Source organism: Hyperolius riggenbachi, chromosome 1 (genome assembly GCF_040937935.1).
Source record: "Hyperolius riggenbachi isolate aHypRig1 chromosome 1, aHypRig1.pri, whole genome shotgun sequence".
Classification (NCBI taxonomy): domain Eukaryota; kingdom Metazoa; phylum Chordata; class Amphibia; order Anura; family Hyperoliidae; genus Hyperolius; species Hyperolius riggenbachi.
This window is the reverse complement of record NC_090646.1, coordinates 435,752,850-435,770,958: the sequence shown is the minus strand read 5'-3', so window position 1 is coordinate 435,770,958 and position 18,109 is coordinate 435,752,850. Positions and strand designations below refer to the sequence as shown.

General features: G+C 41.7%; 1 protein-coding gene across 1 annotated transcript in view; it reads right to left on the bottom strand.

The window, feature by feature from the left end:
* Positions 1-18,109, bottom strand: part of LRRC2 (leucine rich repeat containing 2) — a 351,879-nt gene that overhangs the window by 266,884 nt on the left and 66,886 nt on the right. The gene's annotated exons all lie outside the window — the stretch shown is intronic.

Here is an 18,109-nt window from a genome sequence, read left to right as displayed (position 1 = left end):
ACCTTTCCAGGACCTCCCTAATTGCTGGACCAATGAGAGTTGTGGAAAATGTCAGCTGACCAGCCTGGTCAGCTGACTCACTTCTGGCTGTTATATAAGCTCTGTCTCTGTGCGCGCGCGCGTGTTACTCTGAATCCTGGTGGACTATCAGTCCCAGCCACACTAGAACTGTCTTGCAATGTATCCAGTTCCAATGCGGATTCCGCCGTTTCCAATGCGGATTCCGCTGTTCCCAATGTGGATTCCGCCGCTCAGCCTATGCGGCATGCGGCGGTTTTTCCGCGTTGTGACGCCATGCTGGACGCGGAGACAGCCGCCTCACCTTGAGAGACGGCGGCTTTTCCGCGTTTCTTCACACTTACCAATATTTTACTATAACCTAACCTCTCCCTACTCTCACAAAGAACCTTCCCCTGGTGGTAGCTAACCCTAAGACCCCCCTGGTGGTAGCTAACCCTAAGACCCCCCTGGTGGTGCCTAACCCTAAGACCCTTCTGGTGGTGCCTAACCATAACCCCCTGGAAGGTGCCTAACCTTAATCCCTCATTTTATTTGAGTAATATAAATATGTATATGATTGTTTATGGTTTTACTTAAAGGACTTCCGAGGCCAAAAACAAGAAAATGACACTATACCTTTTTAATATCAGAATCCACGGAGGACGTCCAGCGCGTCCCCCGCACCGTTCCGCCGTCATTGCAGCCCTTTTCGTTCCCCCATGGCTCGGCCCGACCCCACTGAACAGGTCGCATGTATGCCACAAGTAAGATGGCCGCCGCCTTGAGTCGCGGCTGCGCAGTACGCTTTGCCACGAGTGCGACTGCGCAGCCTTTAGCCCGCCTCCCGCCGCGTACAGAGTCCCGTAATGCTGCCCAAGGCTGCGCAGTCGCACTCGCGGCAAAGCGTACTGTGCAGCCGCGGCTCAAGGCGGCGGCCATCTTACTTGTGGCATACATGCGTTCAGTGGGGTCAGGCCGAGCCATGGGGGAACGAAAAGGGCTGCAATGACGGCGGAACGGTGCGGGGGACGCGCTGGACGTCCTCCGTGGATTCTGATATTAAAAGGGTATAGTGTCATTTTCTTGTTTTTGGCCTCGGAAGTCCTTTAACACAGAATAAAAAAAAATGATAATTGAGGAGTCAAAATGTAAAAATAAAAACTTACCGTATTTTCCGCTTACCACAGTATAAGGCACACTTTTTCTCCCCATAATTTGGGGAGAAAAAGTCCCTGCGTCTTATATGGCATAGGCAGGGAATCCCCGACTTACAAACACCCGCCGATACGAACCGCTGTCTCACCACCACGGCGGGGATTCCCTGCACTGCCCCTTGTTTGCTGCTCTGCCCCACGTGTGTACCCCTTGCTACCCCTGTGTGGTCCACTCCCTACCCACAAATCGTGTGTATGTCTGCAAACACCCCCCCCCCCCGCTTGTGTCTCCATTCCCCCTGTGTGGTCAGCCACTGCCCACTTGTATCACTGCTTTCTCCCAGAGTAAATAGCTGTGCCACACTCATCTTACCTAATCCAGTGCCTTCTTTGGGGATCGGAGGTTCGAAGACCTCTCTTCACTTCCACACTTCAACTCTAGTAATTGCTTCTGCTGCATCATCAGAAGAAGCCTTCACTGGGGGAGCCGCTTTTGAAGAAGATAGCATATATATAGTATAGTGGTGGCCTAATGGTAGAATAAACCTGTGGCCTTAGGGGTGGAAAATATTATACATATGGTCCTGATTAGTCTGTATTTCAGCAACATGTAGCACTATGAGATTTCATCATTCTCTGTGATGCACTGTGGAAAAACTGTAGGCCCTGTAGATATGTCTATAATAAATAAATACCTGAATTGACAAGTAACATGATCAGATAAACATGGGTACTTCGTGTACTAGTCCTATTAATAACTTGTCTGAGGCCCTTTTTAACCAGTGATGATAGTAATCAGCAAAATTACGAATTAGAAAAATTTCCTGTACATTTTCACAATTACGCCTATACGTAATTATGGTTTGCAAACTAAATTGATTTCATAGTCATTCGTAATTTCGCATAAAAATTTACATAATTTTTGTGAAATTTTGCATGCTATTGACACCAAAATTGATACCTATGTTAAAGAGAGTAGTGGGTACAAGTGAAAAAAAGAATGCTACTATTACATATGAAATCAATTACGATTTTCCTCAAAATTTCGCTTTATGATTACGATGCGTAAATGCGAATTTCGATGCGAAATTTCACAAATGTGAAATTTTGGCCCACCACTGTTTTTAACCACTTGAGGACCGTAGGCTTACACACCCCCTAGTGACCAGGCTATTTTTTACAATTTAGGCCACTGCAGCTTTAAGGCCTCGCTGCAGGGCCGTACAACATAGCACACAAGTGATCCCCCCCCCCATTTTCTGCCCACCAACAGAGCTTTCTGTTGGTGGGCTCTGATTCTTGCTGACATGTTTTGTATTTTTTATTTATTTATTTGTCTTTTATTTTTAAATAAATGTTCCCTTTTTCAATTTATTTTATTTCCCGCCCCTCCCTCCCTCCCCCTGCCAGCCAATCACAGTGATCGGTTGTCATAGGCATCAGCCTATGACAGCCTATTGCTTCTGTGCCTCCCAGGGGGACAGCCGTGTCACGCGGGTGTCCCCAGTACAGCGCTGCCATAGATCGCATCGCTCTACAGTGTAAATAGATGGCAGTTTCGCCCTCTAACATTCCCCTAGCGGCGGTCGCCACTAGGGGACTGAAGACTAAGCATGGACTGATGGCGTGGAGCGGTTGGCTAACAGTTAATTATTTATTTTTTAATTACAAGGAATAAAAAAAGTCCATGCAAATGAGGCTGTTGAATAGCAACAACACTTCTATTGGGCTGAGAAAACACTATTGATTTATAGACAGCACTGTTAGACACAAACAGCTATTATTTATTTATTTATTTTTACAGCTGAATAAAACAGTAGGTTTTACATCACAGAGTCATGGCTGCTCTTTATAATTCAGTCTTACAAACGAAGCCCTCAAACTGAAAATGTAGGACTCCAGGATGTTTCTTTTTATCATTAATTCTACATATGCATGTAAATGGCTCATAAGCTTATATTCAGTTCAGGTTTGCTTTAAATAACTGTCCTGTTACCTATCACTGTTTTTTTTTCCTTGGTTTCTATGGTTCAGTGTTTTTATTACGTTGCTTGCAAAACTCAAAACACAAAGAAATATCTGAAAATTACATTTATCTTTTTCACAAAGAGCTAAAAAAAATTGAGCTTGTAAACGTTTCTGGAATAGCTATTTAGAAGAAGCAATTTTTTATTGCCTATCTAGTTTATAATACAAGTGTGTGTGAATGCAAATGTAGTATGAAAGTCAATGAAAAAAAATCCTTTCTTCCTGACATGAGTAGGTATTTTGTCCAAAATATTGCATACCTATTTTCTTTTGTAACAGTAAAGTGCATCAAGGGAGAGTGTTTTTCTATTGATTTCTTTGCAGAATTGATGTCGCCTTCTCTCTCTCTCTCTCTCTCTCTCTCTCTCTCTCTCTTTTTAAGATCAGAATGTGGAAACATATCATGTTATTCATTTAGGAAATGTGCAGTGTGCAAAATAATCAGACATTGCCATATAGTATTCCTTCATTTTGGTTTTCCATTTTATAATATACTAGCCTGAATTTAAAGTCTAAATATAAAGGGTATTTCTTGTCATAGAAATGGGACAATATGCCTTTTTATTTGGCCTGGCTGAAATACAGTAGTCTGTTATTATTACAGACCTGTTAGCAGGTTTCAGGTGGTAAAGAAAAAGGAGAAGGTGTAAGAGGAAAGAAAACACTCCCACACAGGCCCTTTCTTAACCCCACTTTGAATATTCAATTGGGAGTTTGAGACACATTTTGTGGCTCCAAAATACTGATTAAACTTTTCTGTGGGCATGTGGCACGAAACACAAAATATGGAGGCTGGCATCCTGATGTCATTTGTACAGTACAGAAAACAGTTAACAACAACCTTGCCACTAGAAGGGCTACTGACTAAACTTAAAGTAGAGAATACTCTCTACAGGGAGCAAACCAATTGTTTATACAAAAAAAATGTATAATCAACTGAAAAACACACGCCACTTTGTTGCAGCACAACAATCAAATATTTTATGTTTGTCAGTCCAACACAAACAATGTGCTTTCAAGATGTAAATCATTATGAAAGATGTTGTTATTTAATATATAATAATAATAATAATAAAGATTACACGTTTATTCAAGAGGTTTAAAGTGATTGCAATATAAATATATGTGCACCGCAATTATCCAGCATCTGGTGATTTAGTCTAATGCTATAGCCTTCACAATGAAAGATTGAATCAATTCTGTGAAGAAATGACTGAAAAGTAAACGTCAGGATTGATGCAAGAAAATCTTCAAATCACTAGATATCCTTCAGTTAAGTTCAGGTAAATCAGTCATTATCAAATGAAAAAAAATATAGTACACTGCCATATTAATGAAAATTGGGAAGGAGCTTAAAGGAAACCAGAGACGTTTTCAAATAAGAGTTTTATACATACCTGGGGCTTCCTCCAGCCCCATGCGCACACATCGCTCCTACGCCGCCATCCTCAGCCTTCTCTATCGCCGGTACACCGCTGGGGAGATACGCAGAGGGCGCACTTCTCTTGTGCAGACTGACAGCGACTGGAGGAAGTTACGGGCAGGGCCGGTTCAAGTAACAATTGGGCCCTAGGGCAAAGTTAGCCTGGGAGCCCCCAAACAGACCAAAAAGCGTCATTTGAGGCCCTTTGTTGCAGTCAAATCTTCCTCCTGGGCCCAAGAGCTGGCTGCTGACCCTCCACCAATCACCTCACAACTTAACAGACTCTGCAGAGTCCCTGGGGAGCAACAGTTAAGATGGGGGAGGGACACCTTGGGGCCCCCTACAGGCTCTGGGGCACTGGGGCAATTGCCCATTTTTTCCTATGGTAGCTCCGGCCCTGGTTACGGGACCCAGTGCCGGCGATAGAGAAGGCTGAAGACGACGGCGTAGGAGCGATTCGTGCGCAGGGGACTAGAAGAAGCCCCAGGTATGTCAGGTATGTATAAAACTTTTATTTTAAAATGTCTCTGGTACACTTTAAAGATCATATTTTCCTTCCCTTCTATACTTGGGGCTACCTGTAGATGACCACTTTTGTGGACACGACAGCATTACTTAAAGGATGAGCTTGTTTAATAAGCACTACTGGTAACGCACTATTTTGCAGGTTTTTTTTCTGAAATCATAAACAGCACTTTAATCATCACCATGTCTTTTGATCTAAATAAATGCCTTTACGCAACAGGAATATTTATTATGCCTGTATTTGTTGCCTTGACATATTCATCATTTCTAGTGACACGGTAGAATCAGATACATCATTGTCTCTCTTTGCAAGTTTGATGTATGATATTGACACACCGGCGTGGTAAGATTGCAGCTTTTCTGATGTATGAGTTACAGCAATAAAGAGACACTGCCATTTTAAACTGATTTTTTACAATTATCCCATCATGTATGAAAAGAAGGGATCAGAACATGAGCACAATAGACAGATTATTTGGACTTTGAATTCATAATCAGAAGCTTGGATCATGCATCACCAAAGATCTATTATTTTCCACTTGAATGCGATAGTGTGAATTCAGATAAGTAATCCCTTTATCTTATCCGCATAATACATACAGAAATTATAATATAGAATGCAATGAATTCAGGCATAGCATGTATTAATCCACATACTACACATTTATATTGTAATGCAAAGAATCAGGCAACGTGTGAAATAATCTGCACACTGCACATTGTATGAGATGCAGAGTATTTGGATGTCACATGCATTTACAATGCATTTCAGAGGTCCATGTAGTCAGCAGATCCAAGCAGAGCTGTATGTTTTATTACTTACTGTATACAATCTGTACTGTTGATACATACTGTTTGAAAATACTGTACAATCTTTTAAATGATCCATTTAAAGGGTTGATTCACAATACTTTTCGTCTCACAATTATCTCTCCTTGGTCCTTATTCAAATCACTTTCTTCTCAGTTTCCTCCCAACATATACTTTTTCATCTTTCCTACAATAAAACTTTCAGCACCTAACACTTACTTGCTTCTTAACCTCTTAAAGGGAACCTTAACTGAGAGGGATATGGATGTTGCCTTTTAAACAATACCAGCTTCTTGTCGTTGTCAGTCCTGCTTATCTATTTGGCTGCAGTCACACACCTGAAACAAGCATGCAGCTAATCCAGTTGGACTTCAGTCAGAGCTCCTGATCTGCATGCTTGTTCAGGGGCTGTGGCTAAAAGTATTAGAGACACAGGATCAGCAGGTGAGTCAGGCAACTAGTATTATTAAAAGGAAAAATCCATATCCTTCTCAGTTTAGGTTCCCTTTAACTCAAACTGGACTTTTATATGCATCCAGTCTGAGTCTCTTTAAATCATTCAGGACATATATAAGTCTTTCAGGACGTTCATGGCAGGACTTGAACATCGGTAATTGACAAACGGGAACATGTGTTCCCAGAGCCAATTAACTACTTGAGGACCGTAGGCTCACCCCCACCCCCCCCCCCCAGTGAGCAGGCTATTTTTTACAATTTAGGCCACTGCAGCTTTAAGGGCTCGCTGCAGGGCCATACAACTCAGCATACAAGTGATCCCCCCCTTTTCTGCCAACCAACAGAGCTTTCTGTTGGTGGGCTCTGATCGCTGCTTGGGTGTTTTTTAACTTTTGACAAATATTTTTTTTTTTTTTATTTATTTATTTTATAAATTTTACTATTTTTTTTTTAACCCCTCCCTCCCCCGCCAGCCAATACCAGTGATCGGCTCTCATAGACATCAGCCTATGAGATACGATCGCTCCTGAAGTCTATTATCATCTCCCTTATCTTAAGACCATGGTCTTCATGGTCATGATTGCAGTTAGCACTTGACATCCCAATTGCAGCTTTTCAATTGAAAAAAAAGAAAGTTAGTGCAGGGGCTTTCTATTCACGATTTCTTATACACAAACAATTATCTCAAAAGCTTAATTTCAGCTCAGGTTTGCTTTAAGGGCATCCATCATCCATGTTATACTTACAGATTATGTGTAAACAGTACAAGCTATCTGAGAAAAAAGATAGATGTAGATTTTGACATTGTGGAAGTAGATTCTCTGCCTTGTTTGATGGCAATGGAGAGACTAATTATTACTCACCCAGAACCCTTCTCAGAATATTATCCCTAAAAATACCTAATTTGTTTAAAGGGAACCTGTACTGAGTAAAAATATTTAAAATAAACACATGAGGTAACTTCAATGAACATTATATACTTACCTTGCCATTAGTTCCTCTCAGAAGCTCACCCTTTTCTTCTGACAATGATCCCTTCCAGTTCTGACAATATTTTGTCAGATCTGAAATATATCAGTTGCTGTCAGTAAAATATCAGTTGCTGTCATTTATAGCTGAGAGGACAACTGATGTACCAGGTAATGTCCATGTTTCCCTATGGCTCAAGTGGGCGATGTTACAGTTTAACTGTGTGCTGACCAGAAAGCTGTTATGGGTAATGGACATTTTCAAAATGGAGGACTGAAAATTCCATTGATCACAGTGAACAAACAGGAAGCAGGAGAGGAGAAAGAGACCGAGGAGTAGACTTCATTGGAGGCAAGTATGACTTGTGTATGCTTATTTTGACTTTTAATTTTCAGTTCAGGTTTTCTTTAAGGATTACTGTTGTGAAAATTTTAAATATTCTAAATAAATGGATATAAGATACTCATGCTTTTTTCCTATGGCACAGTCACTTGCAATAAGGAGTACAAATCTGACAATTAAATTGATTTTGAATTAGTCGCCTCATGGGGGATTCTCAGGGTTCTCCTTATTTTCAAAAGTGCTTACTGAGCACTAGTTGCTCTACCTGCCAAAATAGTGTGAAAACAAGTAAGGAAGATAGGCCAGCATCTTTGTGTAGATCCTTTCCGCAGGGGCCTTAAAAAAAAGCAAATACAGAATATCCTCCATGAGGAAATGGACTAGCCAAATCCAGTCAAATCTGTCAGAGTTTTACTATCTGCTATACGTGAAAGCTACATAGGAAAAATTTTACTGTCTTGTTTTTGCATGTTTTTGCTCTTTAAATAGCTACCCTGACTATAGAAAATCTTACCGTTGGCAAAACTCCAAACACTAAAATAACTTTTGTGCTAACCATATATAAGGATAAAAAACATACTATGTTCAGCTTTATTCTTATGAATTCTGGCTTTAAATGACGGGAATAAGTTGACAAAATGTATCAAAATTTTACCACTTTTTTTTTTTCCATGGGCCGGTCAACAAATAATTATAGTACTACATGAACCTTTATGTTATTACACATTTTCCTGTGTAATTTTCTCAGCAAGATCATTTCACCTCCATCTTGCGCATGAGATGCATTTGCTGGTAATGTGTAACACTGACAGGTTCATTATACCTTCTTTGGTGAAAATGCACATAATTAAATAATCAAACTCATTTTTTCACTCGTGCCCTTGGTTGCATGACTTTGATGAATAGACCTTAGATTGTTGTAATATCACTTAAAAAATTTTAACTGCATGAAATGTACTGATTTCTTTTCATATACCTTATGAAATATAGCTAGGGATTTATACAAAGTGCTTACCGGAAACCTGAAGAAAATGCATTATAGAAGTTTTATTCTTTTTAAATAAATTAAATAAAATATGCAAGCTCCCTGGCTACTGTGTTTAGTATCAGTAGTGCATTAATGCTGGGAATACACCATGAGATTTTTTGGTAGATAGATACAGTACAGTACAGATAAAAACACAGATACAAATCTGTCCACAAAACCTGTCCAACCTACATTTCCGATCTTACTCAGAGGTACACACCTAGCCACTCACTCCACTCCTCCAATGAACTTCGCCTGACCGCCCCTCGCATTACCCAGTCCCAGGCACGCCTGCAGGACTTTTCAAGAGCTGCTCCAACACTATGGAACTCCCTACCTCCACCCATTAGGGCAGCCCCCTCCTTCAACATCTTCAAGAAGGCCTTCAAAACTCACCTTTTCACTCTTGCCTACCCCCCCCCCCCTCACAAGTGCTCCAAACCCGCAGCTGAACTCTGGTCCCCTACCTTTCGTGTCCCTGCCTCTCGCTCTAGATTGTAAGCCTTTGGGCAGGGTCCTCCTCCTTTTGTGTCCAACCTGATCATGCACTTCCATTACTGTGCACCCATGCTATGCATTTGAGTGAACTCCACTTGCCTAATCTCCATGCTCCCCTCCAGTGACTGACTGAGCATTACCTTGTACTCATACTGTGCCGCGTGATCTGGATTTTCTTGTATTCCTGTATTGTCATATTGCTGTATGTCACCCCTAAATATTGTCTGTAACCTAAACTAATGTCCAGCTCTGCGTAATATGTGGGCGCTTTAAAAATACAATAAATAAATAAAATAAATAAATAGATGGTTTGATAGATAATTTCTGACAGGTCCAATCTGATTTTTGATTGTTAGAATGGAAGTGAATGGAAATCGATCAGAATAATGACCTGAAAAACGATCGGAAAATCGATCAGACAGTACATCTGCTGAAAAATCTCATTGTGTATACCCAGCGTAAGAGTGCAACTAGTTAAGTGTAAAGATCTGATATGCATGCATGCTCTATGTCATACTAGCCTTCAGCCTGCAAAAGCCCCCCATGCTTTCCATGGCACCCATGCTTGCATGTGTGTGACACCACCTGTGTTATGATGCCTTTGGCATAGCTCCTAATTGTCCCTCTTTTCGAGGGACAGTCCCTCTTTGGGAGCCCTGTCCCTCTGTCCCTCTTTCCTCCTCATCTGTCCCTCTTTCAGGACTTTGTCCCTCTTTCTATGTAAGTATATATATTTATATACAAAAAAATGTGTTTGATTGACTCTAAACTTTATTCCCATGCTTTAAATTGATATATTACTAATTTTAAAATGTTAATATGAAGGAACTAGGATAGAAAGGACCAGTGTGGTTTGAATTATAAGGCAACATATTTTTCTTATGAAATCTTTATGGTATGCGTGACTAGGGGTGTGGCGGGGCATGGTTAGTGGAGTGTTGGGGAGTGGCTTAAGATCCCCTCTTTCTCAGCTCAAAAAGTTGGGATGTATGCCTTTGGGGTAGCATCTTGCATGCACAGTGGTGCCATTATGTTAGCAGTTACATAAGAAGTATGTAAGTGTTTAATGGTGAACACCAGCACAGAAGCACGTAAAATGGATGGAAAATTTAAGGAAGCAGATGGAAATGGATAGAAACAGAAAAAAAGCTGAGACGTAAATGGATTCTGATGCAACAATAAAACCTGTCGGGCGGTGCTCACTGATATGCAGACTTGTTTCACGTTCTGGGTCCCTGTTGCAATGGCCGGCATGAGTAAGCATTATTTTCTTGGTTTGTCAAAACTGATGCTCTGGCTGAGCAAATAAATTGGTATTTTTTATAGTATGCACTTATATAGGAGTTCTATTATTATTATCTTCCATGACGTGGTGTATCCTACACCCGAAGCATAGGCAATCACTCTGAGAATACAGGATCTTCTAAAAAAATTAGCATATTGTGATAAAGTTCATTATTTTCTGTAATGTACTGATAAACATTAGACTTTCATATATTTTAGATTCAAATACACACAACTCAAGTAGTTCAAGCCTTTTATTGTTTTAATATTGATGATTTTGGCATACAGCTCATGAAAACCCCAAATTCCTATCTCAAAAAATTAGCATATTTCATCTGACCAATAATAGAAAAGTGTTTTTAAAACAAAAAAAGTCAACCTTCAAATAATTATGTTCAGTTATGCACTCAATTCTTATTTGGGAATCCTTTTGCAGAAACGACTGCTTCAATGCGGCATGGCATGGAGCCAATCAGCCTGTGGCACTGATCAGGTGTTATGGAGGCCCAGGATGCTTTGATAGCGGCCTTAAGCTCATCCAGAGTGTTGGGTCTTGCGTCTCTCAACTTTCTCTTCACAATAGCCCACAGATTCTCTATGGGGTTCAAGTCAGGAGAGTTGGCAGGCCAATTGAGCACAGTAATACCATTGTCAGTAAACCATTTACCAGTGGTTTTGGCACTGTGAGCAGGTGCCAGGTCGTGCTGAAAAATGAAATCTTCATCTCCATAAAGCTTTTCAGCAGATGGAAGCATGAACCCACTTTTGAAGCAGAAACAGCGGCAGAAGTGCCTGACCTGGGCTACAGAGAAGCAGCACTGGACTGTTGCTCAGTGGTCCAAAGTACTTTTTTCGGATGAAAGCAACTTTTACATGTCATTCGGTAATTAAGGTGCCAGAGTCTGGAGGAAGACTGGTGAGAGGGAAATGCCAAAATGCCTGAAGTCCAGTGTCAAGTAGTACCCACAGCCGTCCGTGGGTGTGGGGGGCCGCCCGAGCTGGAGGGGATAGCGGGCAGGAAGGGGGTATTGGGCCTAGCGGCGGGTAGGGGGGTCGGACCCCCCCCCTCGCCTGGGTCCCCCATCCTCCGCTCCCCTCCAGCTTTAAAAAGTTATATTGCTGGCTACCTGCAGCTATTGTAAGAGGCAACAGGCGGGGATCACTCACCTCTTCCTCGTTCCAGCGTGCGCTCCACTGACGTCACTTCCTCCCCGCCGCTAGGCCCAATACCTCTTTCCTGCCCGTTATCCCCTCCAGCTCGGGCGGTCCCCCACACCCACGGCTTGGGGGGGGGGGCGGCGATTTCTTTAAAGATTGCCTCATGCGGCAAAAAGTCTAGGGCCGGGCCTGCTAGCTATCAGGAGATTTTGAAGCACTTCATGCTTCCATCTGCTGAAAAGCTTTATGGAGATGAAGATTTCATTTTTCAGCACGACCTGGCACCTGCTCACAGTGCCAAAACCACTGGTAAATGGTTTACTGACCATGGTATTACTGTGCTCAATTGGCCTGCCAACTCTCCTGACCTGAACCCAAGCAGTCATTTTTGCAAAAGGATTCTCGACCAAGTATTGAGTGCATAACTGAACATAATTATTTGAAGGTTGACTTTTTTTGTTTTAAAAACACTTTTCTTTTATTGGTCGGATGAAATATGCTAATTTTTTGAGATAGGAATTTCGGGTTTTCATGAGCTGTATGCCAAAATCATCAATATTAAAACAATAAAAGGCTTGAACTACTTGAGTTGTGTGTATTTGAATCTAAAATATATGAAAGTCTAATGTCTATCAGTACATTACAGAAAATAATGAACTTTATCACAATATGCTAATTTTTTTTAGAAGATCCTGTACATTGGTGATTCCTGGAACAGTGTAGTCTTCTTTCACAACATGCCTAAAGGAATACTATTAAAGTATCTCAAATTTCTGGAAGCAGCATTAATCAATATGGCAATATGAGTCAGAACGAACACAGCATATGCTTCTGCTGTGCAGTGTGTCTTTTTTTAATATACCTTGCAGACAGCGTCCCCTGAACAAACTGACGGGGACGGGTTATTGGGGCAGACCATTATGCTAGAGGTGATGCCTCTTTCCGAGTGCAGCTGTGGACTATACTGTTTTATGCTCCCCAACATCAGTGCAAGTTATGCAGCATGTTACTATGAGGAGGGAGAGACAACAGCTCTCCCTCCCTCTCACTCCAAGTCTGCCCGGCCAATAACATCATGCTTACTTGTCCCCTTCTGTTTGCTTGTGAAGAGAATCGTCAGAAGTTTCCCTTCACACTAGTGAAGCCCGGTTCATGAGGGATTGGTTCATTTGAGCCGGTTCTTCCTGTGAATCGAGTGATCCGACTCATCACACTGAACCGAATCAGTCCAGTGGATGAGAAAGGATTCCTTTCTAATCCACTGGACTGATTCGGTTCAGTGTCTTTCTCATTCACTGAACTGATTCGGTTCAGTGTGATGAGTCGGATCACTCGACTCACAGGAAAGAACCGGCTCAAATGAGCCAATCCCTCATGAACCGGGCTTCACTAGTGTGAAGGGAAACTTCTGATGATTCTCTTCACACGCAAACAGAAGGGGACAAGTAAGCATGGTGTTATTGGCCGGGCAGACTTGGAGTGAGAGGGAGGGAGAGCTGTTGTCTCTCCCTCCTCATAGTAACATGCTGCATAACTTGCACTGATGTTGGGGAGCATAAAACAGTATAGTCCACAGCTGCACTCGGCAAGAGGCATCACCTCTAGCATAATGGTCTGCCCTAATAACCCGTCGCCGTCAGTTTGTTCAGGGGACGCTGTCTGCAAGGTATATTAAAGGGAAGGTTCAGGGAGGGGATTCAAAAAATAAAAATAAATTTCCACTTACCTGGGGCTTCCTCCAGCCCGTGGCAGGCAGGAGGTGCCCTCGCCGCCGCTCCGCAGGCTCCCGGTGGTCTCCGGTGCCCGACCCGACCTGGCCAGGCCGGCTGCCAGGTCGGGCTCTTCTGCGCTCCATTTGCTGGAACTTCTGCGTCCCACGCCGGCGCGCTGACGTCATCGGATGTCCGCCGGGCTGTACTGCGCATGCGCAGAACTACTGCGCATGCGCAGTACAGCCCGGCGGACGTCCGATGACGTCAGCGCGCCGTCGTGGGATGCAGAAGTCCGGGAGCCTGCGGAGCGGCGGCAAGGGCACCTCCTGCCTGCCACGGGCTGGAGGAAGCCCCAGGTAAGGGGAAATTTATTTTTATTTTTTGAATCCCCTCCCTGAACCTTCCCTTTAAAAAAAAGACACACTGCACAGCAGAAACATATGCTGTGTTCGTTCTGACTCATATTGCCATATTGATTAATGCTGCTTCCAGAAATTTGAGATACTTAAATAGTATTCCTTTAAGACCTTATAGTGTGGTTCTATATCAGTCTGGTAAGTCTGTTTTCCCATTTGGCGCACAGGCCTTTTCCCATGCTTTCCCTACTCTATGGAACTCAGTTCAACAATCAGTGCGAGAGTCCCCAGGAAGAAAAGCAATATAAAAATACTATTATTTTTATTATTTGGTTTGGTGGTGGAAGACAACAAACAATATTTATTACATTAGCGCTGATGTGATCATGAATATGGAAAGGTTTATTGTCTGTTGACTCAGGGTCCCTCACTTTTAGGTGTTCCGCTAATGTATAAGTTTAACATAACCCAAAAACAATCCATTGCAAGTCCAATTTGGAGGTGTGCCATTCATTATTGAATAGCAGTGCATTCTGGTGCCCAGAAACGTGCACTGCTGCGTTGTAATGCAGCTGACAATAATTTAACGGACATGTGTGAAAGTGTCCATAGGGAAACTTGCTCTGCATGTCTGCTATACATCAGTTGTGTGCTGAATTTTAATGTAATGCACTGGACACAGTGTGAAAGGGCCCTTAAAGGTCCCTAGATAGAGAACTTCTTAGCTGACATGAATAGCAAAAGTGCCAAAAGACTGTAAAAGTTCAGTCATTGTGTTTGATTGTACATATGACTAAATGATACGTGATCATGTCCATAAGGGAAGTAGTTAAAAATATTTTGCAAAATGCAATGCTTCAGCTTTCAGTACCTTAATTAGATGATTTAGACTTTAAAGTGGAATATCTGCAGCTAATTTATTTATATCATACAAGGAGCATACATTATTAGAGCTATTAGCTGATTTCTAAGTACTGCTGTGAATGGTTTCTATACATAGGAGATTTGAAAACCTGCAATCAGCACAGAGTAGAGATAATTTGTACCTTCCATGTGACAATTCAAAATATGTAAAATGATTCTAATTTATTAGGCACAATCAAGGTTTATATGAAGAGAGAGAAACAAAAATAAACTTAAGGGCAAAGCAGTTTATGTTACAATCATAGCTGAAAGTTTTTTTAACGTCTTTTAACAGATGTTATACTTTCTTTTGGTTTATAGATATATAAATGTAATTCATTTTCTCTTTCTGCAGTCTCTACACAATGTGATACTGGGGGTAAATAGTTCTGAGGCTATTGTATTTTTTTATATTTCTTGTTATTTATTTGCTCTGGTTGCTCATGTCTTGATAGTGTTTTATAGAAACTAAAGATCTGCAGCCACTTCAGGTTCAGCATCTGCTCATGATGACTGACTGCTTTGAGATAATATTAGAAAATATAAGCTGCCCACTAGAAGGCAATAGCATTAAAGCGGAATTGTCAGCCACAAATCAAATTCCATTTTCTCAGTGCTCTGTGTTTATTATGAATCCTACAGTCTTACACTGCATTCCAAGCTCTCCAATCTATTCAGAAATGTTTCTGGGTAATACATCTCTTCTGTCAGCCTGGCTCTATATGGTACATTGCCAACAAGAAGAAAAAATGTCATCAACCCTCCCACATTCCTGCTCCTCACTGATTGGCTGAGGGCAGTTCAGTGTGACATGAGGCTGAAACCTGATCTTTCTGTGCTTACATGTTTACAAAGCAAGCTAGCTATGACAGTGCACATTCTAGGAGAATAAAAAGAGTAAGGGAGTAAATGATGTCATGATTAGCTTCAGTCAGAGGGAATCAAAATGTAAAATGCCTACAACAGAATTCTCTTTATTTACTATATAAAAGGCACTGCAATCAAGTAGTTATCTTCTTATACTGTATATGTGTTATTTTTCCTGGCATAGTATGGCTGACCCTGCTGCTTTAAAAGGCATGATTTGACCAGTCTTAATCCCTGTACATATGCTAGATGGTTCTCTGCCTGGCTGCCTCTATCGAGAATCTAGCATGTGCACATCGGCCATCAACCTCCCTCTGTGCCTCAGCCACTGATTAACCTGGTGAATAAACCTCATTGCCATTTTAATTTAAAAACAAACTTATTAGAGCAGTGGCAGCTCTTGATGACAATGATTGTCCAGTTTCCTAGATCCCAGCCCTACAATATGTTATCATTCAAGATCAATAATGTGTAGTGCTACTTAAAGGACCACTATTGCGAAAAAGGTAGGCAGTTAACAGCTGACAGAACCGACAGGTTTTGGGCCAGTCCATCTCTTTATGGGGGATTCTCAGGGTTTCCTTTCTTTTCAACAGCATTTCCTCAACAGCAGTTGCAAAGTCTAACTGACAAAATAGTGTGCAAGTGAGTAGGGAGGCTGGCTGGTATGTTACTATTTTGGCAGTTAAACTGCTGTTCGGGAAATGCTGCTGAAAACAAAGAAATCCCTGAGAATCTCCCATGAAGAGATGGACTGGCCCAAAACCTGTTAGTTCTGTCAGATTTTAATTGCCTATTTTTTTTCGTGATAGTGGTCCTTTAAGCGAGAGTCCGTACTGCCATGGATGACTCCCATACACCTGCACTATTTACTTTAGTGAAAGTTCCAGAGACATGGGCATCCTTACTGCCAGTGTGGAGTAGTGGGGGTGTCTTGACACCCTAGAGAAATACAGGAAACAAAATGGGAGCCCAGCAGTGCAATATGTTTGAGTAAACTATTTGTAATGGAAAAAGAAATAGATGTTCTACTCACAAAGGCGGGTTGCAGATGGGGCAACCAACCACAGAAAGCAGGTGGAGACAATGAACCCGACTTCACTCGGGGTGGTCCAGATGGACCTGGATGCGGTCGCTCTCCTAGATAAAAGTGACAGGTTTCCACTGTGGTGGGAACCACTAGTGGTCTGTCTCAACCCCACCAACATACTCTTATGGGGGATGTTTAAGAAGCACAATATGGAGAAAGAGGCATCCTGGTGTATGTATAAAATTATTTAAAAACTGGATAAAATGAAAAAAGGTTGAGGTGGCTTACCTCAGTGACGAAAACTTTTGTATAAACAAAGACTTTTTATTTTGCACAGTGCACAGGCAACGCATTTCACTGGTCTGAGCCCGCTTCCTCAGGCTAATAAAAGTGCCAATTGAAAAAAGCCATCCCGAATAGGGAGCCTTTGAGAGGCTCCCTATTCTGGATGGCTTTTTTCAATTGGCACTTTTATTGGCCTGAGGAAGTGGGCTCAGACCCATGAAATGCGTTGCCTGTGCAAAATAAAAACTCTTTGTTTATACAAAAGTTTTCATCACTGAGGTAAGCCACCTCAACCTTTTTCTATTTTATCCTGTTTTTTAAATAGTTTTATACATACACCAGGGCGCCTCTTTCCACACATTGTGATCCTTACTGCCAAGGACATCCAAGTATGAGAGGTGTAAGTGGAGGAAGGGAACAGGTTGGAAATGATTACCACTATTCATATCATGTATAGATGGGATCATTACCAGCATAGCACCATTGAAAAACTAATACTACAGTTCAGGGAAGGCCCATAGTGGGCTACTCTGGTCTAAGGGCCCTGGTTTGGCCGCAATCTCTGCATCCCCTTTAGCTACACCACTAAGCACCATCAAGAACATTACCAGGAACACTAATCGTCTTGATGTGCACATAACGGTACAGAGAAAAATGGCAACATGACAAAATTCAGCTTCTGTAAGTGACTACTGGAGGCAAATTAGTGTATCCTACTAGACATATACCAGAGTTTGTGCTGTACAAATTTTTTATGCCAAATGTTATTAAGCTTGTATTTTCGATTCATGTACAGTGGTTAATATTTGTTAGTGTTATTATTGAGAGTACTGAGTTATTATGGTAGATGTCATTGGCAAATAGCTAAATAAGCGAATTATTTTACTGTAAAATGATTTTTCTTTATCCTGCCAGGAGTATGACATATTATTTTAGTATATGCTTCGTGTATTTCTCTTTGTATTGCACCAAATATACATGAAGTAAAGTGAAAGGTACTATTCCACCCTCAAAATTTTGACTATTTTAAGCTGTGAAATGTGTACACAATTATTGACTTTAAAGGGAAGGTCCAAGCAAAAAAAAAAAATGAGTTTCACTTACCTGGGGCTTCTACCAGCCCCATGTAGCCATCCTGTGCCCTCGTAGTCACTCACTGCTGCTCCAGTCCCCTGCTGGCAGCTTTCTGACCTCGGAGGTCAGGGCTACATTGCATACATTTTTACGCATTCCAGCTAGTGCAGGAACAAAAATGTACGCGTTGCACCACTAACGCGTAAAA